The 27105-nt window shown below is 40.2% G+C and overlaps 1 long non-coding RNA gene across 1 annotated transcript; it reads right to left on the bottom strand.

Moving 5' to 3' along the window:
* Positions 1–26687, bottom strand: LOC144304288 (uncharacterized). Its single transcript, XR_013371206.1, has 4 exons — positions 26580–26687; positions 2364–2453; positions 1572–1888; positions 1–1144 (listed from the first exon to the last, which is right to left on the bottom strand). It is a non-coding gene; the product is annotated as an uncharacterized LOC144304288 (long non-coding RNA).
* Between the last annotated feature and the right edge of the window lie 418 nt (positions 26688–27105).

Genomic DNA, 27105 nt, shown 5'->3' with positions numbered 1-27105 from the left:
TCACACTAGATTATCTCTATAGAACCCGTTAAGGCTCCAGATAGAATGCATTGGACCAGGGCTATGACTACTATGAAAACAAACAAACAAACAAAGAACAAGTTAAGGTACCTAAAAAAAAGTACCTCAATTGAGGAACCCCATTTGCCCAAGCCAGATAAAAAGAACAAATCCTGGAAGCCATAAGAATCAAACTGAAAGCTAGACAGATTCTTCCATTATGCACTTCACAGCTTGTTCAGCCTTCTTGACTTTATTGGTCCAAGTACAGAAGTTGTTAACAATGACACTGATGTCCCCACATCCAGCCAACAGGAAATCTAGGGTATGTGACCATCCACCACTCTTCATCCTAATAGGATTTGACTGATTGGTATTCCATCTGGGACGTGACCAGTAACATTTGCCAAAATGACAGGTTGCTGTTTTTCTCGGCATCCTGATTTCTGCAATTTCCACCCATGGAAACAATTTCCTAATCTTTCGCATGAATAGTAATTTCTCTGAGTCCTGTGTCTGAACAAACAAAAGTGGTCTCATATGGAAATTCACTAATAAGTTGGAAATTCCAGCCTTGGTGATTCATTTCATTGGATGAAATCCACATTTTCCAGAGGGATTTACCATGAACTTCCGTGATGCATGGCATAGGCAGAAAAACAGGTAGTCATGGCACCTGCATGGCTATGTTCTGACCTAACAATGATTATAAATAGTATAGCAAGTATGAAAAGAAGAAAAGGGTCATTCTGGCTGTAAGGCCACAAGGGGTCTGTGGAAAGTGAGAAGAATTATTTTAACTGAGCTAATATAAAATAGAAATGAATTAGATGATAATCTTGTCCCATTATCTTGGGTGGAAGCTGCCCATTATCTATCATCGTTTGCCTGTGGTGAAAGTCTTGGGTCCATACCTTTTTCCAATAACTGATTTCTTCCAGGAGATGTCTGAGGAGTCAGTTTAAGTAGCTTTCTTATTCTGTCCAATTCTGAATTTTTTTAAGTTGGTTAAAGTTTGAACCTCCTAGAGTTTAATTTGCTCTTTTTACATAGACCTGATAAGGTCCGTTTCAGCGGTGCTTCACGGCATTTTTTCACATTTGTCTTCCTTCATAAAAATCTCCAGTTGAAGAGCAGGACAAGGCTAATAGGAAAATTTGAGGAAACATTGCCTTACATTGGTGGTGATTACTTAGGGATGTTACCATCTCTCCATGTAGTAAAGTAGTGAGCTCTAATCTGGGTGCTGAAATTCCTAGACTCATGGATCCTCCAGCTCCTAATTTACAGTGAAAGAACCTGTATTACTGAAGGAAATGGAATGGATAACCATCCTTGCTAGTGTCTACTTACATCCAGGGAACTCACAGGATTCTGAATGTTTTTCCTCTTTAAATGGAGAGATGAAAATATTTCCCCTCTTTAAATAGGTTATAGTCTAAATAATGAACAATTCCATTCCTTAATCTTTTTGACATAATCCCGCCCACCCTCAGTCTAAAAATAACATGTGTAATCCATCTGCTCCCAAGACCCTCTCCATTGATTCCCACCTCATTGTAGTTCTTTACCTAAGTATTCTTCATCTTCAGTAATTGTGTTCTCGATATCCAATCCTTAGAGACACAAGCTTGGAGAGGAGATGATTATAGAGTGGGGCCCCATGTTCCTGCTACTCCAGCTGAGGCCACGTTGTGAATCACTGTCAACACCTGTTCTTCCTTGAGATCCTCAGACCTTACCTGGGCTTTGGGAGTTAGAGTCCTTCAACTAGACATTGACCACAGTTGCAAACCTTCCTTAAGAGAAAATACCCCCTTCTCCTGGCATTTCATTTCCAAAAGATCACGAAGGCTGTCACTTGGACACTGATCCACCTGGGATTCGCCTGTGATGGGTGATGGACACACACTAGGTTAGAGGGTGTCTGTGAGCAGCCCCTGTGTCAGACTCAGAACAGCTGCCCAGGAGAGCCATCGATGATGATGGACATGATCTGTGATTTAAATATAATCTACTGGGTACCAGGAATGTGGATGTATGATGAAGGATCGAATGTGTAACTTCACTGACTTAAAGTAATGTGAACATATGCAGGCACGTCTGGCTATTACCTACCTCCTTGGAAAGCTCAGGTCTAGGATCAAAAATGAGGAAGCTGTTACCAGCCTTCCCTGGGGATTTCTGCAGTGGATTTTGCTGGCCTGATATGAGTGTTCATTTCCATTTGTCTGTGGGTTCCTATCCAGAGGGATGCACTATGTGAGGTCCTGGCAACACTCAGAAAGGAAGGTTCACATTTGCATACTAGAGGAATCCCAACTGGGGCTACTTCTAGGCAGAGGAGAAGACTATGATCCTACCTGTGCTGGTTGTATTCAGATAAATGAGGCAGAGAGTGGACACATTTCCTCTTCAGGAGGTCTCCCTTTCCTTCGGATGTAGGCTACAGCCTGGGTAGAAACATAGTTTAGTGTGGGACCCAACACCCCAGAGAAGCTGAGCAGGGAATTTTTCCAACCTACACCTGGATCCCTGCCTAGGGTTTGAAAAAAGGGCTGCTCAGAGCTAAAAAGTGTGAGGACAAGAAATGAGGAAGTTTTGCTGATGACTTTGCAGTGAGTCTCAGAATCAGTGTTCCTGTCACCTTGAGTATGAGAATACAGATAGAGTTTGGACCTGAGTAATCTGTGACCATTTCAGGGAAACCATCAAATGCTGTCCTGTGGACCATAAAGGGGAGTGGCACAGAGCACCTTGACTCTGGAATTGGCCTCCATCCCTCGGCCGATCTCACTCAGCACTGGAGTCCTTAACCCTCCACTTCCTCTTACCTCCATGGACACAAACTCCTTACCTGAATGCTATATGATTTTTTTTTAAAACATGAACATGGGGAGGTGGGGCAAGATGGCAGAAGAGTACAGTTGCCAAGTCAGCTGTCCCACCAAATTATCTAGATAAATTTCAAATCATCCTGAAAACCTATAAATTCGGCCTGAGATTTAAAGAGAGAACAGCTGGATTGCTACAGTGAGAAGAGTTTACGCTTCTATCAAGGTAGGAAGATGAGAGGAAAAAAGAAATAAAAAAACTAAAGGTATCCAAGGGGAGGGGCCCCATAAGGAACTGGGCTAAGGCCACATGGCAAGTGCCCCCAGGACAGGAAAGCCCCATCCAAGAGGAGCAGGAGCTTCACCAAACTTCCGGGACAGAAAGGAGCTCACAGGAAGTTGGAGCAGAATCCCAGGAGGGGTGGGGATGCCATCAGGCTCCCAGGGACACTAACAGAGCAACTGCACCTGGGGGAGAGCCCGCCAACCCTGGGGCTAAGCTCCCTAAAGGGCTGCAGCCTGCACCTTGCTGGGCCCCTGAAGAGCTCAGGGGCAGCTCTGGCAGAAGCTCTGCACAGGCAGAACTGCGTGACTGGGAATGCAAGTCCAGGAGCCCAGGGCCTGGGGGACACAGCCCAAGATCCGGTGCTCCCCCTGGGACAGGCAGAGGCTGGGAGGGCACAGGACAGCAAGGACCTTCCTGCCACTGTGCAGTGCTGAGGTGTGCAGATCAGCGGCCCCACACTCATAGCATCCAGGCCCCTAGAGACTGAGAGCTCTGATAGTTACAGCAGGAGCTGACTCCAGGGCTAAAAAACTGGCTGCCACTCTTGTTGATCCTGTTGGGGTCTCACAGGATAATCAACCCCCACTGTGCATCACCATGGCCTCACAGGATAAACAGATTAAACAACATTCACTGAGCCTTGCACCAGGAAGAGGCTGAGTAACTCCCCAAGTGCTCACACCTGAGGATGTCCACATCAGGACACTCCCCCAGAAGACCAGCTAGACGACAGGAGAAAAACAAATTATTGACCAAGCAACATGGAAAGTTCCAGGGTATGTCGAGGGATTTACAGTATATAGAATCAGAGGATATTCCCCCTTGTTTACTGATTTCTGTTTGCTTCCCCCCTTTTTTACTTTTCTTTTTTTAAGGTATTTATTTATGAGACATACAGAGAGGGAGAGAGAAATAGAGAGAGAGAGAGAGAGAGAGAGGCAGAGATACAGGCAGAGGGAGCAGCAGGCTCCATGCAGGGAGGCTAATGTGGGACACGATCCCAGGTCTCCAGGATCACACCCTGGGCCAAAGGCAGGCACTAAACCACTGAGCCACCAGAGCAGCCATTTTTTTCTTTACTTCTCTTTTTTCCTTCTTCTTTTTTTTCTTTTTCTTTTGTTTCTCTTCTCTCTATTTCTCCTTTTCCCAATACAACCTGTTTTTGGCCACTCTGCACTGAGCAAAATACTAGAAGGAAAAAACCACCTCAAAAGAGAATCAGAAACAGTTCTTTCTCCCACAGAATTACAAAATTTGGATTACAATTGAATGTCAGAAAGCCAATTCAGAAGCACAATTATAAAGCTACTGGTGGCTCTAAAAAAAGCATAAAGGACTCAAGAGAATCATGACTGCAGAATTTAGATCTAATCAGGCAGAAGTTAAAAATCAATTAAATGAGATGCAATCCAAACTAGAGGTCCTAATGACCAGAATTAACGAGGTGGAAGAAGGAATGAGTGACATAGAAGACAAGTTGATGGCAAAGAGGGAAACTGAGTAAGAAAGAGACAAACAATTAAAAGATCATGAGGATAGATTAAGGGAAATAAATGACAGCCTGAGGAAGAAAAATCTACCTATAATTGGGGTTCCCAAGGGACAGAGGTCCAGAATATATATATTTGAACAAATCACAGCTGAAAACTTTCCTAATCTGGGAAGGAAAACAGCCATTCAGATCCAGGAAATAGAGAGATCCCCTCCTAAAATCAATATAAACCACTTAACACCTTGACATTTAGTAGTGAAGCTTGCAAATTCAAAGATAAAGAGAAGATCCTTAAAGGAGCAAGAGATGAGAAACATCTAACTTTTATGGGGAGAAATATTAGATTAACAGCCGATCTCTCCACAGAGATCTGGAATGCCAGAAATGGCTGGCAGGATATATTGAGAATCCTCAATGAGAAGAGCATGCAGCCAAGAGTACTTTACCAGCAAGGCTCTCATTCAGAATAGGGGAGAGATAAAGAGCTTCCAGGATAAGCAGGAACTGAAAGAATATGTGACCTCCCAACCAGCTCTGCAAGAAATTTTAAGGGGGACTCTTAAAATTCCTCTTTAAGAGGAACTCCAATGGAACAATCCACAAAAACAGGGGCTAAATAGGTATCATGATGACACTAAACTCATATCTTTCAATAGTAACTCTGAACATGAATGGGCTTAATGAAAGCATCAAAAGGTGCAGGGTTTCAGACTGGATAAAAAAGCAGGACCCATCTATTTTCTATCTACAAGAGACTCATTTTAGACATAAGGACACCTACAGATTGAAAATTAAGGGTTGGAGAACCATTTACCATTCAAATGATCCTCTAAATAAAGCAGGGGTAGACATCCTTATATCAAATAAGCTAAAGTTTATCCCAAAGTCTGTATTGAGAGTTGAAGAGGGACACTATGCCATACTTAAAGGATCTATCCCAGAAGAGAACTTAACAATCATCAATATATATGCCCTGAATGTGGGAGCTGTCAAGTATATCAATCAATTAATAACCAACGTTAAAACATACTTAGATAATAATACACTTCTACTTGGTGACTTCGATGTAGCACTTTCTACAATTGAGAGGTTTTCTAAGCACAACATCTCCAAAGAAACAAGAGCCTTAACTGATACACTGTACCAGCTGGATTTCACAGATATTTACAGAACCTTACATCCAAAGGCAATTGAATAGAACTTCTTCTCAAGTGTACAAGGAACTTTCTCCAGAACAGACCACATATTGGGTCACAAATCAGGTCTGAACGGATACCAAAAGAATGCGATTGTCCCCTGCTTATTTTCAGAACATAATGCTTTGAAATTAGAACTAAGTCACAGAAGAAGTTGGAAGGATTTCAAACATGTGGAGGTTAAGGACCATCCTACTAAATGAAGAAAAGGTCAACCAGGAAATTAGGGAAAAATTAAAAAGATTCATGGCTCCTTCCATTAGTTTAGCTACTGTGCATATTGCTGCTATAAACATCAGGATTTTATGCATCCCTTGCCATCAGGAAAATACAAATCAAAACCACAAGAGATACAAACTAACACCATAAGAATGGGGAAAATAAGGCAGGAAACAAAAAATGTTGGAGATGATGTGGAGAAAGGAAAACTCCTTGAACTTTTGCTGGGAATGTAAACTGGTGTAGCAACTCTGGAAAACTGTGTGGAGGTTCCTCAATTAGTTAAAAATAGATCTTCCCTATGACCCAGCAATTGCACTTCTGGGAGTTACCCCAAAGATCCAGATGAAGTGAAACCCTGGGACACCTGCACCCCTATGTTCATAGCAGCAATGTCCACTGTAGCCAAATTGTGGAAGGAGCCTTGATGTCCACCAAAAGGTGAATGGATAAAAAAAAAAAGATGTGGTTTATGTATACAATGGAATATTACTCAGCCACTAGAAATGACAAATACCCACGACTTGCTTCGAAGTGGATGGAACTGGAGGGTATTATGCTGAATGAAATAAGTCAATCAGAGAAGGACAAACATTATATGGTCTCATTCATTTGGGGAATATAAAAATAGTGACAGGGAATAAAGGGGAAAGGAGAAAAAAATGAGTAGGAAATATCAGACAGGGATGCAGAACATGAGAGACTCCTGACTAGGAAACAAACTAGGGGTGGGGGAAGAGGTGGTGGTGGGGCGTGGGGCTGACTGGGTGATGGGCACTTAGAGAGGCACTTGATGGGATGAGCGCGGGGTGTTATTCTATATGTTGTCCAATTGAACACCAATAAAAATAAATTTACAAAAAAACTAAAAACAAAAAAATAATTAAATAAAATATAAATAAAAGATTCATGGAAACTAATGAGAATGACGATACAACCATTCAAACTCTTGGGGATACAGTGAAAGCAGTCCTGAAGGGATAATACATTGCAATACTAGCATCCATCCAAAAACCGGAAAGGACTCAAATACAAAAGCTAACATGCCCCAAAGAGCTGTAGCAAAAACAGCAAATAGATTCTACACCAAACAGAAGATACTTAATAAAGATTTGAGCAGAATTCAATGAAATTATGACCAGAATAACTGTGGAACAGATCAACAAAACCAGGGCTTGGTTCTTTGAAAGAATTAATAAGATAGATAAACCATTAGCCAGCCTTATTAAAAAGAAGAGAGAAAAGACTCAAATTAATAAAATCATGAAAGATAAAGGAGAGAACCCTACCAAAACGAAGATAATACAAACTATTCTAAAAAACATATTATGAGCAGCTATACGCCAATAAATTAGGTAATCTAGAAGAAATGGACGCATTTCTGGAAAACCGCAAACTACTAAAACTGGAACAAGAAGAAATAGAAAACCTGAACAGGCCAATAACCAGGGAAGAAATTGAAGCAGTCATCAAAAACCTTCCAAGACACAAAATTCCTGGGCCCGATGGCTTCCCTGGGTAATTCTATCAAACGTTTAAAGAAGAAACCATACCTATTCTATTAAAGCTCTTGGGAAAAATAGAAAGAAATTGAATACTTCCAAACACGTTCTGAGGCCAGCATCACCTTAATTCCAAAAACCAGACAAAGACCCCACCAAAAAAGAGAATTATAGACCAATATCTCTGATGAACATGGATGCAAAAATTCTCAACAAGATACTAGCCCATAGGATCCAACAATACATTAAGAAGATTATTCACCATGACCAAGTGGGATTTATCCCCGGGATGCAAGGCTGGTCCAACCCTTGTAAAATAATCAATGTGATTCATCATATCAGCGAGAGAAAAAAACAAGAACCGTAGGATCCTCTCAATAGATGCAGAGAAAGCATTTGACAAAATACAGCAGTCATTCCTGATCAAAACTCTTCAGAGGGTAGGGATAGAGGGAACATTCCTTAGCATCTTAAAAGGAATCCACAAAAAGCCCACAGGAAACATCATTCTCAATGGGGAAACACAGGGAGACTTTCCCTAAGATCAGGAACAAGACAGGGATGTCCCCTTTCTCCACATCCTCGTCAACGTTTGTTGTTTCCTACCTTATTTTCCCCATTCTTAAGGTGTAAGGTGGTATCTCATTGTGCTTTTGATTTGTATTTCCCTGATGGCAAGTGATTTGGAGCATTTTCTCATATGCTTGTTAGCCATGTCTATGTCTTCCTCTGTGAGATTTCTGTTCATGTCTTTTGCCCATTTCATGATTGGATTGTTTCTTTGCTGTTGAGTTTAATAAGTTCTTTATAGATCTTGGATACTAGCCCTTTATCTGACATGTAATCGACAAATATTTTCTCCCATTCTGTAGGTTGTCTTTTAGTGTTGTGGACTTTTTTTTTTTTTCTGTGCAAATGCTTCTTATTTTGATGAAGTCCCAAAAGTTCATTTTTTATTTTGTTTCTCCTGCCTTCATGGATGTAACTTGCAAGAAGTTACTGTGGCCAAGTTCAAAAAGGGTGTTGCCTGTGTTCTCCTCTAGGATTTTGATGGAATCTTGTCTCACATTTAGATCTTTCATCCATTTTGAGTTTATCTTTGTGTATGGTGTAAGAGAATGTTCTAGTTTCATTCTTCTACATGTGGATGTCCAATTATGCCAGCACCATTTACTGAAGAGACTTTTTTCCAGTGAATAGGGTTCCTCCTTTGTCTAATATTAGTTGACCATAAAGTTGAGGGTCCACTTCTGAATTCTCTATTCTGTTCCATTGATCTATGTGTCTGTTTTTTGTCAGTATCACACTGTCTTGATGACCATAGCTTTGTAGTACAACCAGAAATCTGGCATTGTGATGCCCCAGCTCTGGTTTTCCTTTTTAATATTCCTGTGGCTATTTGGGGTCTTTTCTAATTCCACACAAATGTGAAGATAATTTTTTTCCAACTCTCTGAAGAAAGTCCATGGTATTTTGATAGGGATTGCATTAAACGTGTAAATTGCCCTGTGTAACATTGACATTTTCACATATTACTTCTTCCAATCCATGAGCATGGAATACTTTTCCATCTCTTTGTGTCTTCCTCAATTTCTTTCAGAAGTATTCTGTAGTTTTTAGGGTAGAGATCCTGTACCTCTTTGGTTAGGTTGATTCCCAGGTATCTTAAGCTTTTGGGTGCAATTGTAAATCGCATTGACTCCTTAATTTCTCTTTTCAGCCTCATTGTTAGTGTATAGAAATGCCCCTGACTTCTGGGCATTGATTTTGAATCCTGCCACATTGCCAAATTGTTCTATGAGTTCTCAAAATCTTGGGGTGGAGTCTGTTGGGTTTTCTATGTAGAGTATAATGTCATCTGCAAAGAGGGAGAGTTTGACTTCTTTTTTGCCAATTTGAATGCCTTTTATTTTTTAATTTTTTATTTATTTATGATAGTCACAGAGAAAGAGAGAGAGAGAGAGAGAGAGGCAGAGACACAGGCAGTGGGAGAAGCAGGCTCCATGCACCAGGAGCCTGACATGGGATTCAATCCCGGGTCTCCAGGATCACGCCCTGGGCCAAAGGTAGATGCTAAACCACTGCACTACCCAGGTATCCCTTTTTTGTTGTCTGATTACTGGGACTTGTAGTACTATGTTGAATAGTGGACAAGAAATGAGTGGGAAGTATCAGCAAGTGAGACAGAACATGAAACTCCTAACTCTGGGAATGATCAAGGGGTCGTAGAAAGGGAGGTTTGTGTGGGGTAGGGTGACTGAGTGACAGGAACTGAGAGTGGCCCTTGATGGGATGAGCACTGGGTGTTATTTTATATGTTGGCAAATTAAACACCATTAAAAATAAATTAACAATAAAACATGAACATGGGTCTCCACCTGGAAGACTGGTTTTCTGGTGGTTAATTTTTTGAAAATTTTTTTTGATTTTGTAATATCCACATATAGTATAGCCCCCAGTGCTCATACTGTCAAGTGCCCCCCTCTGTGCCTATTGCCCAGTCACCAAATTTTACCATCCAACTCCCCTTCTACCACCCCCCCTTCATTTCCCAGCGTAGGAGTCTCTCATGCTTTGTCACCCACTGTGATGTCTCCTACTCATTTTTTTGTATTGTTTGGTCTCTACACCTGTGATCCTCATTCCAATGAGAACCAAGAATCAGACTGTTGCTCCTGACTAAAGACAGGAAGAACCTGGTTCCAGAATATGTACCGCTTTCACAAGTTTGTGAGTCTACCTGCATGTACAGAAGAGAGGACACCATGAAGCTCAGATCCCATTATGGTGTCTGTCTGCACTGATTATAAAGGTCTCAATGACTTAAGAAAACCAGAAGGAACATCATGTTTGAGATATTGGTGCCCAAATAAATGACAGGATGCCTGGAAGAAGATGCTTCTTTTCCTGAAGGATGTGTCTCTCCAGTCCATTCAGGATGGCGATTCCAACAAATCTGAATCAAGCAGGAGAAACTGTTTTTGAGGCAAAGTACCCTATCGTGCTGTTTATTTCCAGCTTTGATGTTGCCAGCATTAAACATACTCTCAAATAAGGTAATGTTTTGCAAGAGGCAAACACTCAACTCTCTTCCCAGCAGGAAGATTGTTTATTTCACCTCAAATGAACACTGTCTGATTCTCATTGGAATTTTTGTGATAATCAACCATGAAAGTGACATTTGTTCCTCAGTGAAAGATACTCAAGCTCGCCTTGACATCATTAATTTTCACTTTCGCTCTGATCACCTGGAAGAGTGTAATAACCAAAGGATCATAGGGTGCATCTAGAAGGACACAGAGTACCTGTCAGGACATTTCATTGCCACTCAAGAATAACTCAGGTACAGGTGCCTGAGTGTACCTTCAGTTCAGGTGAGGCTCTCTGTGTCCTGAAATCAAGACTAGTGTGGGGCTCCCTGCTCAGTAAAGGGCATGTTTCTCTCCCCCTCTGCACCTCTCACTCTCTTCTGGTCTCTTTATATCAAATACATAAATTAGAGCTTGAAGAAAGAGAAATAGTGATTTGGGAATACTACTCATATCAATGGAGACCTAGTGAATACGAAGGCATTTGGTGATGAAGCATGGGATGATCTGCACTGTTGGGTCACCCATGATCTTAGGACTCTAAAAGGTTCTGTGTAATGGCATTTTTTGTTTTGTTTTGGTTTGGTTTGGTTTTTTTGAAAATGTTTACTGTGTCCCTCGTGTGGATTCATTAAGACATATCTGCTGGAGAATCTACCTCACTCTTTACCTCTTCTTTTCCCTTTCCCTGTATTTCCCTGTCTTTATCTATCTTTCTTTTCTCTCTCTCTCTATCTCTCTCTCTCAATCTCCTCTGTCTTTCTCTGCGTCTCTCTCTCTGTCACATACACAAACTCACAGTCACACTCTCACACACTACATAGAGTCAACAAGTCACCACCGACAAGCCTGTTGCACTCATAACCACTCTACACAGAGAATACATTGGCTTCCTAGGAGTGTAGAAACATGGACCTATTTTCTCACCTGGAAAAGCTGCCTATCTCACACACTCCCAAGCCTCAGGACCATGGAAGCTGGGCATCTTCCCAGAATGAGTACAACAAACATCTGCCTTACTACTTAGAGACTTTCCCAAGCAAGAGACTGGTTCCAGAATACATACCAGTTTGGGTGGTTTCTGAGATGTCCTGCATTTACACAAAAGAGGATAAGATGGCTGTCGGTTTATGTGTGTACTTTGTCATTGGTTATCCTGATAAGTAGTGAACACAAAATGAGCAAATATAGTAGTGTCAAAGGCCCCCAAAGGAATCACACATTGCACCTATGGAGAAAGCATGATATTTTCCAGGGGATAGATATCTCAAGTTGACTGAAACAGCAATTCCAACTACAGAATTCAAGGCAGAGAAAGTGCTTCTGTGAAAATGTCCCCCTACTGCACATTTAACCTCCTCTCCTTACAACACCCCATCAAAATGGCCCTTACCCCGAAAAATACACTTTTTTTTCACTTTTTCTTATTACATGTGTATTCACGTTGAAAAGAGGAAAACCAAGAGACCAGCATTTTTAATTCACACCAAATGGGGCAGGCTTATCATACAAGAGGGTAGAGAGTCATTCACTGGGTTTTGGTGGACAAAATGCAGCACCACAGCCTTGGCAACATTCAGGAGAACACAGAATAACTGTCAGTGCATTGGTGGTGGTCCTCAGATATTTGTAAGATCAATGTTTATATGGATCCAGGGGATGACTAGATGGTAATGACTGGGTAATAAGCATAAAGCTACTGCTAGGCCATCCTCATTGGTGGATGGGGAAAAACCTTCAGCTCAGGCCAAGGACCCAGGGCCTGGGATCCCTCTCCTCTTTGGGCACCCCACTCAGCGGGGTTGTGCTTCTCTCTCTCCCTCTACCCTCCCCTTGCATATGCTCTCTCTTGTTGTCTGTCTCTCTCAAATAAATAAAAACTTTAAAAAAGACAAGGACAACTTTAAGTAACATGAAATAAACAATGTAAAATAGAACTGATGTACACATCGAATTCAAAGATAGGTTCCCTTCATTCATAGCACTTGTGGTGAAGCCCAGCTAAATATTCATAATTTATTGACGTCTTCCAAAATCATTTCTGCCTCTGTAGATCCATGCATTCATCTTATTTGTATGGTTTTCAATTAATTTCAACCATATTTTGGTGTACTTTTTCAATATTAGGCAATTGTGGTCTTTTGTTCTAGTGAGTCTAGTACTCTATTGTATTTATTCACAAATCTGATGTTGAAAAAATCATCCACTATGGAAAAGATTTAAATACAGAATATATACCCTTTACAAATAGCCATAATTGTGAAAAGGAGAGGAGGGGACAGGCTTCGACATGCATTTAAAAAATCACAGGATGAAAGGTACAGCATAGAGAATATGACTATCGGAATGGTAATAGTGTTCCATGGGGACACATGGTATATATGCTTGAGGTGAGTGTAGTTTCAATAAACATGTGTCAGTCATGTGTGGTACACCTTAAACTAGTATAACCATGAGGGTTATCTTGACCCAAATGTAAAAGCAGTAATAATGTTATCACAATAGTGGTTCCATGGGTTGAGTATCTCCATTTGGCTCAGGTCATGATCCCAGTATCCTGGGATACAAAATATTATGCATATGTCAAAATACACACTAAAGCATAACACAGAGCAGTTTTTAATATCTGTGATGAACAGCAATGATAATAGTATGCCTACATCGAATTGTGCTTTGTGATGAATGTTCCACACTGATGTAGGTGTGAATGTTTGTAGGACTAGTGTGTCAAAGGATATGGTGATAGGAAAAATTTCATATTATATGCTGCATTGTGACATCAGACTAATTCTAATGTAAGGTCTATTTATTAAAACATAATAAAGTTTTATTTGCTAATATTTAACATGGACTAATATATACAAATGTTAGCTTCTCAAAAGCTGCAATTTAATCTAGTCAAATTAGATTTCTCAATGGGTTTTACTATTTTGGCAATAAACTAATGCATGACCATTTAAATGAAGATTTTCATACATGAAACATAAAGAATATGGCTTAGTATATTTGTCTTTAGTATCGCACCCTGAGCAAAATTGAATACTTATTTTTTTTTTCAGAGAGAGCAAAAGAGAAAGTCTAAGGTGCAGAAGGGCAGAGGGAATGCAAGAAAGAATACTAAATAGGTTCCATACTGAAAATGGGTGAATCTGATGACGTTGAGGTCATGATCAGAGCTGAAACCAGGAGGCAGAAACTTAGCTGACAGAAACACCCAGCAGCCCCTAGAACAATATTTCTTGAGTCACTTTAATGAAAGAATTTTTATTGTACCTTCCATTGACTACTTTGATGAGTGAATTTTTCACTTTCTGCAAACATGAAATTTTTTCCCCACTTTTCAGGCCAGTTGTACCCAGTTGATTTCACAAATAGTTTTTGTTTTGGGTTTTTAATTGTACATCTTGGGAAATGGATAAGTAAAGAAAGAGCTGTTGACATCTTTATATTAGAGGACAATCCAAAATGATAACATTATCAGAGTTCAAACTTTTGATCCCATTACACATCATTCTCTTGCAGAACCACCTGACTCAGAGTGGTCTGTACAAAGTCCTTGGAGTTGCAGTATTCTTAAAGTAGCCAACCACAAATATAAAGTGATAAAGTTACAATGAAAAACAACACTGAGAGCCCCTCCCCCAGTATTTAAAAAGATGTGTCATATAATCTAGCCATCTGAGTTTTGACAAATGGGTCACAAAGAAATTAAATATGCATTTCACAGAGGTATCTGCACATGTTCTGCAACACCACTTACAACACCCAAGAAAAAAGAAATGACTTCATGTCCATCGAGGAACAAAAGGATAAAAAATTAGTGTATCCCTACAATGAAATATTATCCCACATTGAGAGGAAGGAAATTTCAACAATTGTGATGACATGCATGCATATGGAGGCCATTATGTTAAGAGAAATTAGCAGGCAGTGTAACACAAATAATGCATGATGGCACTTACATGGGGAACCTCAAAGTCAATAAACAGCATCAGAGAACAGAGTAGGAGCTAGAAGGAAAGACAAAGGGAAATGTTGCAAGTAGTGTTCCAAGCTTCAATGATACGAATTTGGGCACTGAGGTGGGCACTTGATGGGATGAGCACTGGGTGTTATTCTGTATGTTGGCAAATTGAACACCAATTAAAAATAAATTTATTATTTAAAAAAATAAAAAAAAGAATTCGGTATGTTCTGGAATTCTATCTGCAATCAAGGGCCTGTGATAAACAACACTGCATTATATGCTTGAAAATCATGAAGAGATGAGATTATATCAAATGCACTTACTGTCAAAAAAGGACAAGAAAATCGCTAGCACCAGTATGTGTGGGGAGATACCTTCCTTTAGGTGAGACAATATACAAATACAGAACAACACATTCATTGAGAGCTGAAAGCATGGTGTTGATGAATTGCCAAGAGTTACAATATAATGAGCAAGGGGTCTAGGACAGGGTCTGAGTTGGATCCCTGTTGAGAGAGGTCCCTGAACACCTGAGGTATTCCAAAGGTCCCAGATATCATGCTGTGCACCCTGAACCAAGGGCTGCCCCAGTGTTCACTTGTAAATGAGGATGGCCAACTGGTGCCCAGGAAGGCTCCATGTGAGACAGCTGGTGTTATGAATGCTGGGGGAGGATAACCAGAGTTGGGCTACAGACCGTATTCCAGATTTTGACTTGGGGGCAACTCCTTTGTGTTTTGGATTGGAGATTGACACCAGGAGGTTGATGACTGAGTTAGGATGTGAACCTTACTGTTGGCTCAGGCAGCCCTCCAGATTATGAAATGTCTTGAATAGTGTCTGCTTCATGTTATGCATTTGTGCATGTTCTTAAAAATGCATATTATGTATCCAAGGATCATGATATGAGCCCAAAGTAGATGCCCAACCAAAGGAACCAGTCTGGTGGCCAAATTATTACTGTTTTTTAATTGAAATAGAGATGGCACACAAGGTCACATTAGTTTCAGGTATACCATATAGGATTTCGATACTTATATAGTTAATACAGTGTCACAACTAGTGTAGATACCATGTATCCGCATAGAGCACTATTACAATTCCACTGATCATATTCCCTATGCAGTATTTTGAACTCTGTGACTTCTTCATGGAAAATGGGAAACCTGTCCCTCCCACTCTGTTTCACAGCTATTGCTATTGGCAAATGGTATACTTCCCATATTTAAATCTCTCCTGGATGGAATATTTTCATCAAAACTTAATAGTGGTGTCATCTGGGTGGCTCAGTGTTTGAGCATCTGCCTTTGGCCCAGGTCATGGTCTCGTGGGCCTGCAATGGAGTCCCACATCAGGCTCCCTGCAGGGAAAAATGGCTGAAACTCTTATATCCATCAGTAGGTGAACTGGTACAAAAAGAAAAACAATATTGAGCACCTGGATGCCTGGGTGGCTCAGTGGTTGAGCGTCTGCCTTCAGCCCAGGTTGTGACCCCCAGGGTCCTGGGATCGAGTCCTGCATTGGGCTCGCTGTGTGGAGCCTGCTTCTCCCTCTGCCTATGTCTCAGCCTCTGTTTCTCTTGTGAATAAATAAATAAAATATTTTTTAAAAACCTGATTAGCAACTAAATATAATAGACTAGATTAAATAGAAAAAAGAGAGTAATTGCTAGCACTGAAACACACCTATGAAGATTATGGGTAAAATCAAGTGAAAAAACTTACAAAATACCGAAGAGTATATGTGGATCTACAATGTCAGAATTGATTTTTCCAGATGTCCAGAAGGTAGGAGCTTTTAGTTGGGTTTCACAACTAGCTGCATGAGTGATGGGAACTTCTCATTGGAATCGATGTGCAGATCAGTTCCATTCATGCATTGAGTATGTCAGGCTACTTGAAGTTGTCTTTGACTTTTTTTGAAGATTTTGTTTATTTATTTGAGAGAACACAAGAAAAGAGAAGAGGCAAAGGGAGAAGCATATTTAAAGCTGAACAAGGCCCCAAATAGGGGATGGATTCCAGGACACTGGACCTTGGCCTGAGCTAAGGGCTTTTCCTCATCCACCAAGGAGGATGGCCCCCCCAGACCCTCATATGATGCTTATTAATCACTGACTACACTACAGTCTTGCCCTGTATCCATATAAACAGTAATCTCTCAGCAATTCCTGAGCTCCACACCCAATGCATTGACAGTTACTCTGTGTCCTCCTAAATCTTACCAAGGGTGTGATGCAGGAGGTTTTCCACAAGAAATCAGTGAAGGAATCTCCAATTTCTTCTATGGAATGCTTGGCTATTCTGAAGTACAAATGGGACTTTTTTCCTCTTTGGAGTGAATTCAAATATGACAAGGAACAGTGTGTTTTTTAGGTGTACGGGCCATTTTCATGGGGTGTTGGAAGAGGAGATTATAAACAGTGTTGTTGGAGACCTTTATCTCACGTGAGGTTTTTCCTTCCTGAGTTAAGAATTTCATGCTGTTCCTTCACTGAACTGGAAAGATCTATCTCCCAAGAATAGCTCATGCTTTTTCATGGCTGCAACCTGTTCTTTCTTTGAAGGCCATCCACTTTAATATCACTGCCCATGTGGTGTTGAAGTGAGCATGAGAGGTGAGAGGTAGTTGGACATAGAAAAACAAACCCCTCACTTGTAAAGGAGAACCATGCTAGGCTTGATTCAGGTCCCAGAATCCCTGACCTGACCAAAGCAGAAACTTAACTGACTTACCAACTCAGGCACCCCTACCTGAGTTATACTTGAGCGGTACGACCAACATGCTGAGGGGTACTCTCTGTCCTTCTAGAAGCACCCAAATGATCCCTTTTAATGAGAGAGTTCTTCAAGAACATCGCAGAAGATCAAATAAGTATTATCAAAGTGAGCTTGACTATCTTTGACCAAAGATCGAATGTCACTTTCTTGATTTCTTTTCACACAAATTCTGATAAAAATCAGACATTTTCCATGTGAGATAAAATACACCATCTGCCTCCTGGGAAGAGTGCTGAGTGGTTGCTTCTTGCCAACCATTACCTTATTTGAGAGGATGTTTGCCATTGGTGACCACGAAGCTGGTTATAAAGTGTGTGATGGGATACTTTCCCTCAACAACACTTTCCCCTACTTGGTTGAGGAATGTTGTAGTCACCATCCTGAGTGGACTGAAGAGACACATCCTTCAGGAAAAAACCTTCCTCCAGGTATCCTTTCACTTACTTTGGGCGCCACTATCTCAAGCAGTATGTTTCTTCTGGCTTCCTAAAGTCTTTCAGAGTAGTAAAGATCAGTTTTAATCTAGGTAATACCATCTATTGATTAAAAACAATAAGAGACTTACATTTTCTAATGTTTTATACTAGATTAATATCCAAATATTAGATTCAAAATAATTACATTGATAATCACATTTCCATTATAGGGTGCTAGTGGAAACAGTCACTTAATTGTATGCCTGGGGGACAGGGCATGATCCATGTTCAGGATTCAATCCATGTTGTGCTCCCTCCTAATGGGTATCCTACTTCTCCTTCTGCCCCTCCCTCTGCTCATGTTCTCTCTCTATTTCCATCCCTTTTTCTTATACTCCCATAAATAATAAATAAATGAAAGAATGAATGAAAGAACTAATGAATGAATGAATGAATAAATAAATAAATAAATAAAAATATCCTGTCTAAATGACTGAACTTGATTTGAAAATGTAAATTGAAAAAAAAAAGAAAATGTAAATTGACTATTCTGCTTATAGAATAATGTCTCACTAGCTAATTTGAAATGTTCACAAGCAAAATAAAAAGAATATGGCTTATTACATTTCTCCTAAGATTGAGACATTGAACAAACCTGAACACTGACCCGTTTTTTGAGCTACAGAGAGATAGAGTGTAAATACTGGAGGGGGAGATGAAAATCTGAAGATAATCTAAACAGATTCCATATGCAGCACACAGCTACTCTCAAAGCTACCTCTCATGAACATGAGAATATGATCTAGGGGAAAATCAAGAATTGGACACTTACATGACTGAGTCAACCAGGTGTCCATAGAATAGTTATATTTAAATCCATGAATGAATTTCCATGATACCTTCAATTGAGCCATTTATGATGTCTTTTGTTCTTTCACTCGGTGGAAAGTTATGGCTCACTTGAGGAAGCACACAGTTACAATCCTTGCTATGTATCAGTTTTGGAGTTCTTGAATATAGACTGCAAAATGTAATGAAGTACACTGACATGTTAATATCCTATGGTCAGAAGACCATACAGAATGACTGATAACTTTTTCAGAGTTCAAAATTTTGATTGCATTCCTAATCCTTTGTCTAGAAGAGCAACCTGGTTCAGAGGTTCTGATTCACTGGGGCTTTAAATAGGACATGAATTGCTCTACACTTAAATGTCTCAAGAGAGAATGTAAAATGATGCACTCACTATAACAAATACGGAAGTTCCTCAATAAAAATTTAAAAAATACAATATAGAGCAGCATAATGAATTTTTGGAAACATATCTCAAAGATTGAAATCTGAACTTCAGAGAGATATCTATGCATGTTCTGCACTAATCACAACAGGCAAGATTATAGAAAAAATTCATGTCTACACTGATCAGATGAATAAAGAAAATTGAGTCTATCCAGGAAGTGGCATCTTATCCCTCCTTCAAAGGAAGGAAATATTAATATTAACATTGTTGACAACATGGATGGCCCTAGAAGACATTATGTTAAGCTAAATTCGCCAGGAGCTGTAAGACAAATATTGCATGATGAAATATACATTTGAAACTCAAATAGCCAAAGACAAAGAAGAAAAAAGTCAAACAGTCGCTGGGGGAACAGACAAATGAGGAAATGTGGATGATAGGACATTAAATATGTTCTGGAAGGCCTCTAGACAACATAGAGGCCTTGATTAAACAAATTGTATTATATTTCTGAAAGTCACTGGGGTGATATTTCCAAAGACGGAGCCTAGAGTCAAGAAGAAGTCGAGCTCTAGCAGATAACTGTGTGGACAAATCCTACACAGATGTAGATGACACAACAGAGAATGATGGAACAACACATTCATTTATATCATATGGTTGGTGACTTACCAAGAGTTATCAAACTGGTGAGAGTGACGGGTCCAGAAAAGAATGGAGTTGTCTCAGTTTGGAGAAGGTTCTCATAATACCTGAGATGTCCTTTAGGCACCCGAGTTCAGAACAAATACCCCTGAACCTGGATCTCTGTCAGTCTGTTACTCAAATCCTCCTGCACTAGGTTCACTGTGGGAGATATTCCATAACCTAGAGGAAGTCCCTGAGAAAAAAAAGAGCAAATCCTAACAGCCTCTCACCTCCCACCTTGACCCCAATCACAGTGCACTTCCTCAAGTAAAGCCTCTTAGAAAGGCCAGAGGAGGGATCCCTGGGTGGCGCAGTGGTTTAGCACCTGCCTTTGGCCCAGGACACGATCCTGGAGACCCGGGATCAAATCCCACGTCAGGCTCCCAGTGCATGGGACCTGCTTCTCTCTCTGCCTATGTCTCTGCCTCTCTCTCTCTATCTCTCTCTGTGTGTGTGTGACTATCATAAATAAATAAACATAAATAAAAAAAACTCAAAGAAATTAAAAAAAAGAAAGGCCAGAGAAGCCCAACTGTGGCTTTCTAACCTAGATTTCACACTACCAGCTGTGTCACTTAGAGTTCTCCCAGGGACCAGCTGACCACCCTCAGTGACCAGTGAGTGGTCTGCCCATCTCCCAAATTGACTCAGAATCCATGACATTCCAAACCACTGTCAAATAGCAGACCTTACTGATATTAAGTTGTATTTCTGTCAATCGACCAAACCTTGATGAGCACATATTATGAATTCACAAAGAAAGTGGTTATTTAGGCTTTTGACGGGGGGCTTAATGGATGACATCTAAGCCACACAAAGTTCACTGACTGTGGGTCTCAGTAACAGTGTGAGTACCTGGGGATAAGGCCTGACAGGCAGTAGGCTTTGGTTGCACTAGCTCTGAGTGGTCCCCTTTCCTGCTCCCTCCATGCTCCCTCAGATCCACTCTCTACAGACTACTCATCCTTCTGTAGGCCCCACACTAGAGGGGGACTAAGTCCTTTGTGCAGGACCCTTCCCGGAAGCTTGGCTGTTTCAGGAAATTAAGCATCTGTCTCTGTCTCAGTACATAAACTCAGGTTCTGGGATCGAGTCCTGTGTTGGGCCCACAAACAATTAGGAATAGATGTGCCCATCATATAGGGACATGTTTATGCAGAGAGCAAACCCAAGCAAAGTATTCACTCTTGGCATCATCAAAAGACTAAATTAACCATGGTCCTTAGAAAATGTACTCATGTGTCGGTCGATATTTTAGGTGACCACATCGCTTTCTTAAAACAAAATTAGGTTCTTATATAAAGAAGGAAGAAGACATAGAGGAAGGGGTCAGAATTTGTTATAACCTCCACCATTATATTCTAAAACCACCTTTTTTTCCCTACAGATGGAGATATTCTGAAAAGACACTACCATTAATGAAATAAATACAAAGCAAACTAATTAAATAATCAGGCAATTAAAAGTTCCATCCAGAGTAGGAAATAACTTTCCATTTCATTCATTAGTTGAAAGAGATGCTGTTGAAATAGTAACTCTTTCATCTCCTGCTGTCAAACAAGCTAAACTCAAAATTGGAGACCTCACTCAAAAACATACATGAAAAGGGACATGAAGTCCTTAAGTGTACCACAACACACTGGTAGGTCTTTTGCAAAGGGCTTTATTACAAAAAGGAGATAAGAGGAGCAGTGGAAGGGCCTGTAGAGACACACCTTGGTGTAACATACCTTAATGAAGTACCCAAGTCATCTGTAAACAGTGTAAACAAATCAACATGGTGGAAAAAATATGTCTTCAGGACAAAAAAAGACAAAGACCTAGTAAAGCTCTCCAGTTAAAATAACTGAAGATGTTGCAAGGAAAGAGGAAGCACTCAGGTACCTCTGTAGGCTTATGGATTTAAGATGAATTATCTAGAAATATAAACGAACATTCTCATTAATTCCTGGTACACCCTGGTGCTCCTACTTGTTTCTTTCTTTTTTTTTTTTTTTAAAGAACTAGCTCACCTGCTAGGCCTCTAACATTACCACTTATTCTTTTTTTTTTAATTATTATTTATTTATGATAGTCATACAGAGAGAGAGAGAGAGAGAGAGGCAGAGACACAGGCAGAGGGAGAAGCAGGCTCCATGTACCAGGAGCCCGATGTGGGATTCGATCCCGGGTCTCCAGGATCGCGCCCTGGGCCAAAGGCAGGCGCCAAACCGCTGCGCCACCCAGGGATCCCCTCCTACTTGTTTCTTAAATGCTACCCGTGCTCCTGCTCATCCTTGGAGGAGATATATCTTGTATGCTGTAGGTATCAAGTATCACACAAAGTTTCCTTGACTCCCCACTTAAGGTCATCACAACCTGTGGCCCCTTAAGTGAAAACACTAATATTTGCTTCTATATGATTCCAGCCCTGCAGATTTACTTGGGAGAGACTTTGAATTTTAATTGTAATATTTAATGTATACACAATGACAATGACTTGAAGACCCATGGGTCTATTCATAACTGAGATATATCTGCTCTGGATATAATTTTGCCTACTCCATTGGAGGTAAACATACCTTCCACAAGAATTTTGTGTACTTGACATTCACAGGCTACAAATCCCATTGACATAGGTAAAAGAAATAGAGCACAACCTAGAAATGAGGAGAGGGAACCAACAAACTGTAACCTAAAATTTAATAATTTAGGAGGTGGAAAGTAAGGATCAAAGTTTTTTTTTAAATATGTAGTTCTTTTTTAAGATTTTTTATTCATATATTCATGAGAGAGAGAGAGAGAGAAGCAGAGACAGAGGTAGAGGGAGAAGCAGGCAGAGGAAGAAGAAGGCCCCATGCCAGGAGCCCAACACAGGACTCGATCCCGGGATTCCAGCATCATACCCCAGGCAAAAGGAAGGCACTAAACCACTGAGCCACCCAGGGATCACCAAGGATCAATCTTCTAATTAAAAGCCTTTTAAATAAGTCTTCATATACCCTCCATTTGTGCTAGTACCATCCTTGTACTGCCAGGAAAGGCACCAAATGAAGAAATATACTGATTTATTCAGGACTTCAGGGTCATCAACAAAATTGATTTTTTTTCTTTTTGCTAGGACCTCGCCCAAAAGCTGAACTATTATCAATTCTTCCAAAGCTACCCACTGTGCTCTACCGAATAGTTGGTCTCCTTTCTCAGTGTGCCTCTGGATCAGAGGGTCAATCCATTTCCCTCTCTCCAGAAGATTACAATGGTATTCTTGGACAATCATGACATAGGAGTTCACTGAAGACCCCTTCGGTTTTCCCCTGTGCCTAATCAAGACTTAAATAATCTAAAGTCATTTAGTTCTTTTTAATTTTTAAAGATTTTTTATTTATCCTTTAGAGAGAGAGGGAGAGAGGAAGAAACATTGGCAAAAGGAGGGGCCAGGTCCCTGTAGAGAGCCTGATGTCACCTTGATCATGAACTGAACCAAAGGCAGATACTCAACCACTGAGCCACACAGGTGTTCTTGTAATTCCTTTCATATACAATAACAATAAGTGGATGGTCTTCCACTTTGTACAGAGAACACACACACACACACACACACAACAAAAAGGATCCACATATTTGCTCCAAAACTTATGAGAAAGAATTATACAGATTCAAAGGAAATTACAGTTTTGCTAAATAATTTCATTATTCTAGACATAACCTATTTAAAGAAGGGAAATTATTTTCATCCATCCATTAAGATAGAGAAAACACTCAAAATCCTGTGAGTTCCCTTGGTGCAAATAGACACTATAGCAAGGAGAGCTATCCAGTCCCTTCCCTTTGGTACATAATGATTCTTTCATGTAAATTAGGAGCTGCAAGATTCACAAGTCTAGGAATTTCACCACCCCTAGAGGGCACTACCATACTAATGCAGATATGGTAGGATCTTAAAGAACGCTTATGTTATTACCCAAATTTTTCAACAAGTTAAGGCAAATGTTCCTCAAATTTTCCTAACAGCCTTTTCCTGCTCTTCAATAGGAGATATTTCTTTTTTTGTTTTTTTGTTTTTTTTTTTTGTTTTTTTGTTTGTTTTTAATAGGAGATATTTCTGAAGGAAGTACCAAATATGGAAAACTGCCCTGACACATCACTGAAAGGGAACTTATTGATCTATTTAAAAACAAAGCAATGAATATCTAGGAAGATCATTCTTTAATTACATTTTTAAAAAAATTCTGAATTCAGCAAAATTATAAGCTTCTTAAATAGTTTCCGCAGAGATCTTATGCAAGCAATCAGTCTTAGGAAAAGGCAGTTGACCATAAAGTTGAGGGTCCACTTCTGGATTCTCTATTCTGTTACATTGATCTATGTGTCTGTTTTTGTGCCAGTACCACACTGTCTTGATGACTACAGCTTTGTAGTATAACCTGAAATCTGGCATTGTGATGCCCCCAGCTCTGGTTTTCTTTTTTAAAATCCCCCTGGCTATTCGGGGTCTTTTCCGATTCCATACAAATCTTAAAATAATTTGTTCTCTCTGAAGAAAGTCTGTGGTATTTTGATAGGGGTTGCATTAAACGTGTAAATTACTCTGGGGACATTGACATTTTCACAATATTAATTCTTCCAATCCATGAGCATAGAATATTTTTCCATCTCTTTGTGTCTTCCTCAATTTCTTTCAGAAGTGTTCTATGGTTTTTATGGTATAGATCCTTTACCTCTTTAGTTAGCTTTATTCCTAGGTATCTTATTCTTTTGGGTGCAATTGTAAATGGGATTGACTCCTTACTTTCTCTTTCTTCAGTCTCATTGTTAGTGTATAGAAATGACACTGACTTCTGGGCATTGATTTTGTATCCTGCCACACTGCCAAATTGCTCTATGAGTTCTAGCAATCTTTTTTTTTTTTTTTTATTCATGATAAGCACACAGTGAGAGAGAGAGAGGCAGAGACACAGGCAGAGGGAGAAGCAGGCTCCATGCACCGGGAGCCCGACGTGTGGGATTCGATCCCGGATCTCCGGGATCGCGCCCTGGGCCAAAGGCAGGCGCCAAACCACTGCGGCACCCAGGGATCCCTGAGTTCTAGCAATCTTGGGGTGGAGTCTTTTGGGTTTTCTATGTAGAGTATCATGTCATCGGCAAAGAGGGAGAGTTTGACTTCTTTTCCAATTTGAATGCCTTTAATGTCTTTCTGTTGTCTTATTGCAGAGGCTAGGACTTCTAGTACTATGTTGAATAGCAGTGGTGAGAGTGGATAGCCCTGTCTTGTTCCTGATCTTAGGGGAAAGGCTACTAGTGCTTCCCCATTGAGAATTATATTTGCTGTGGGGTTTTCGTGGATGGCTTTTAAGATGTTGAGGACTATTACCTCTATCCCTACACTCTGAAGAGTTTAGATTAGGAAAGGATGCTGTATTTTGTCAAATGCTTTCTCTGCATCTATTGGGAGGATCAGAGTTAAAAATAGACCTGCCCTTTGACCCAGCAATTGCCCTGCTTAGGAGTTACCCCAAAGATACAGATGCAATGAAATGCTGGGACACCTGCACCCCAATGTTTATAGTGCAATGTCCACAATAGCCAAACTGTGGAAGGAGCCTCGGTGTCCATCAAAAGATGAATGGATAAAGAAGATGTCGTTTATATATACAATGGAATATAACTCAACCTTAGAAATGACATATACCCATCATTTGCTTCAATGTGGATGGAACTGGAGGGTATTATGCTGAGTGAAATAAGTCAATCGGAGGAGGACAAACATTATATGGTTTCATTCATTTGGGGAATATAAATAATAGTGAAAGGGAATAGAAGGTAAGGGAGAAGAAATGGGTAGGAAATATCATAAAGGGAGACAGAATGTGAAGACTCCTAACTCTGGGAAACGAACTAGGGGTAGTGGAAGGGGAGGAGAGTGGGGGGTGGGGGTGAATGGGTGACGGGCAGTAAGGGTGGCACTTGACGGGATGAGCACTGGGTGTTATTCTGTATGTTGGCAAATTGAACACCAATAAAAAATAAATTTATTATTAAAAAAAAGGAAAAGACAGTTGATCAATTCTTTCACAACAGGCAAATGATTATAGATAGTGGGCAACTTCCACCCAAGATTCTCATCTAAATCTTTCTCCATTTTCTATCCACTCAGTTAAAATAATTTTCTTACTTTCCACAAACCTCTTGTAGGTCTTCACCCAGAATTACCCCCTTTACCTCTTTTCTTCTTCTATACTTTTTACACTAATTATAATCATTGTTAGGTCGGATGAAGGATGGTATAAAATCGATATCTCTCTAAACAGTAGTTTTGGAAAACGCCTGAAGTGTGAAAGGAAATGTGTGTTTGGGACATAAATTGAAACATAGACACTCATATTCACAGGGTGAGTTTGGGCCAACATTAAGATGAGGGTAGCAACAAGTCCCCCACAAATACGGAACTTGATACCCATTGTGGGAAAAATATTGAGGAAGTCATTTTAAGCATTGCTAAAACAATGACAATTATTCTCCATATCGACCTTTCCAGATTCACACTTAATTTCTGAAATGAATTATTTCAATATAAATTTTAGACCCTAGCAAAACCTGAAAACACACGTGGCCATACTTACCTCTGTGAGGACCTTTGTGTTGACAAATGATAGGTGCAGGATATAATAGGAAGTAACACATTTTTAAAAAAATAGATGTGCAATATTCAATGCAGCTCTTTTGGTAGAATAATCAAAAATAAAATAGAAGTCTAGAACAAAGAACACATGTAGGTATAACTCCGCAAGACAATGTTGGTACAGGAAATTTTAAACAATGGGAAAAATAGTTTGAGAACGAGTTAAGTATCCAGTTGGTAGCAAAGAGCATTCAGTAGATCTTAGGAACATACCATCGCAGCAGCATCAATTGCCCATCTTCAAAGACGCTAGGTAGAGAGCTGAGAATTGCCTCAAAATCAACTTTGAAATGCTCAGCTCAGAGTGACAGTTGGGAAGAGAGGCAGAGGTATATTTCTCGGCACCATGGCAACGTGTGATGTCATAATGCTCTTCAAAGTGAATTCAGATGCACAGCAGCCAACTTCTGCTGTCTAGAAGGGGATGTATCCAGGGAGACAAGTTTAATATTTGAGAGTAAACACTTTGTGGGTTTTTTTGTAACTTCATTTTTTATTGGTGTTCAACTTGCCAACATGTAGAATAACACCCATCAAGTGGCCCCTCAGTGCCCATCACCCAGTCACCCCCACCCCTAGCCCGTCTCCCAGAGTTAGGAATCTCTCATATACTGTCTCCCTTTCTGAACTTCCCACTCTTTTTTCCTCCTTGTCCTTTATTCCCTGTCACTATTTTTTACATTCCCCAAGTGAATGAGACCATATAATGTTTGTCCTCTGATTGAGTTATTTCACTCAG

This window comes from Canis aureus, chromosome 33, assembly GCF_053574225.1.
Source record: "Canis aureus isolate CA01 chromosome 33, VMU_Caureus_v.1.0, whole genome shotgun sequence".
Lineage (NCBI taxonomy): Eukaryota > Metazoa > Chordata > Mammalia > Carnivora > Canidae > Canis > Canis aureus.
This window is presented reverse-complemented; position numbering and strand designations above follow the sequence as displayed.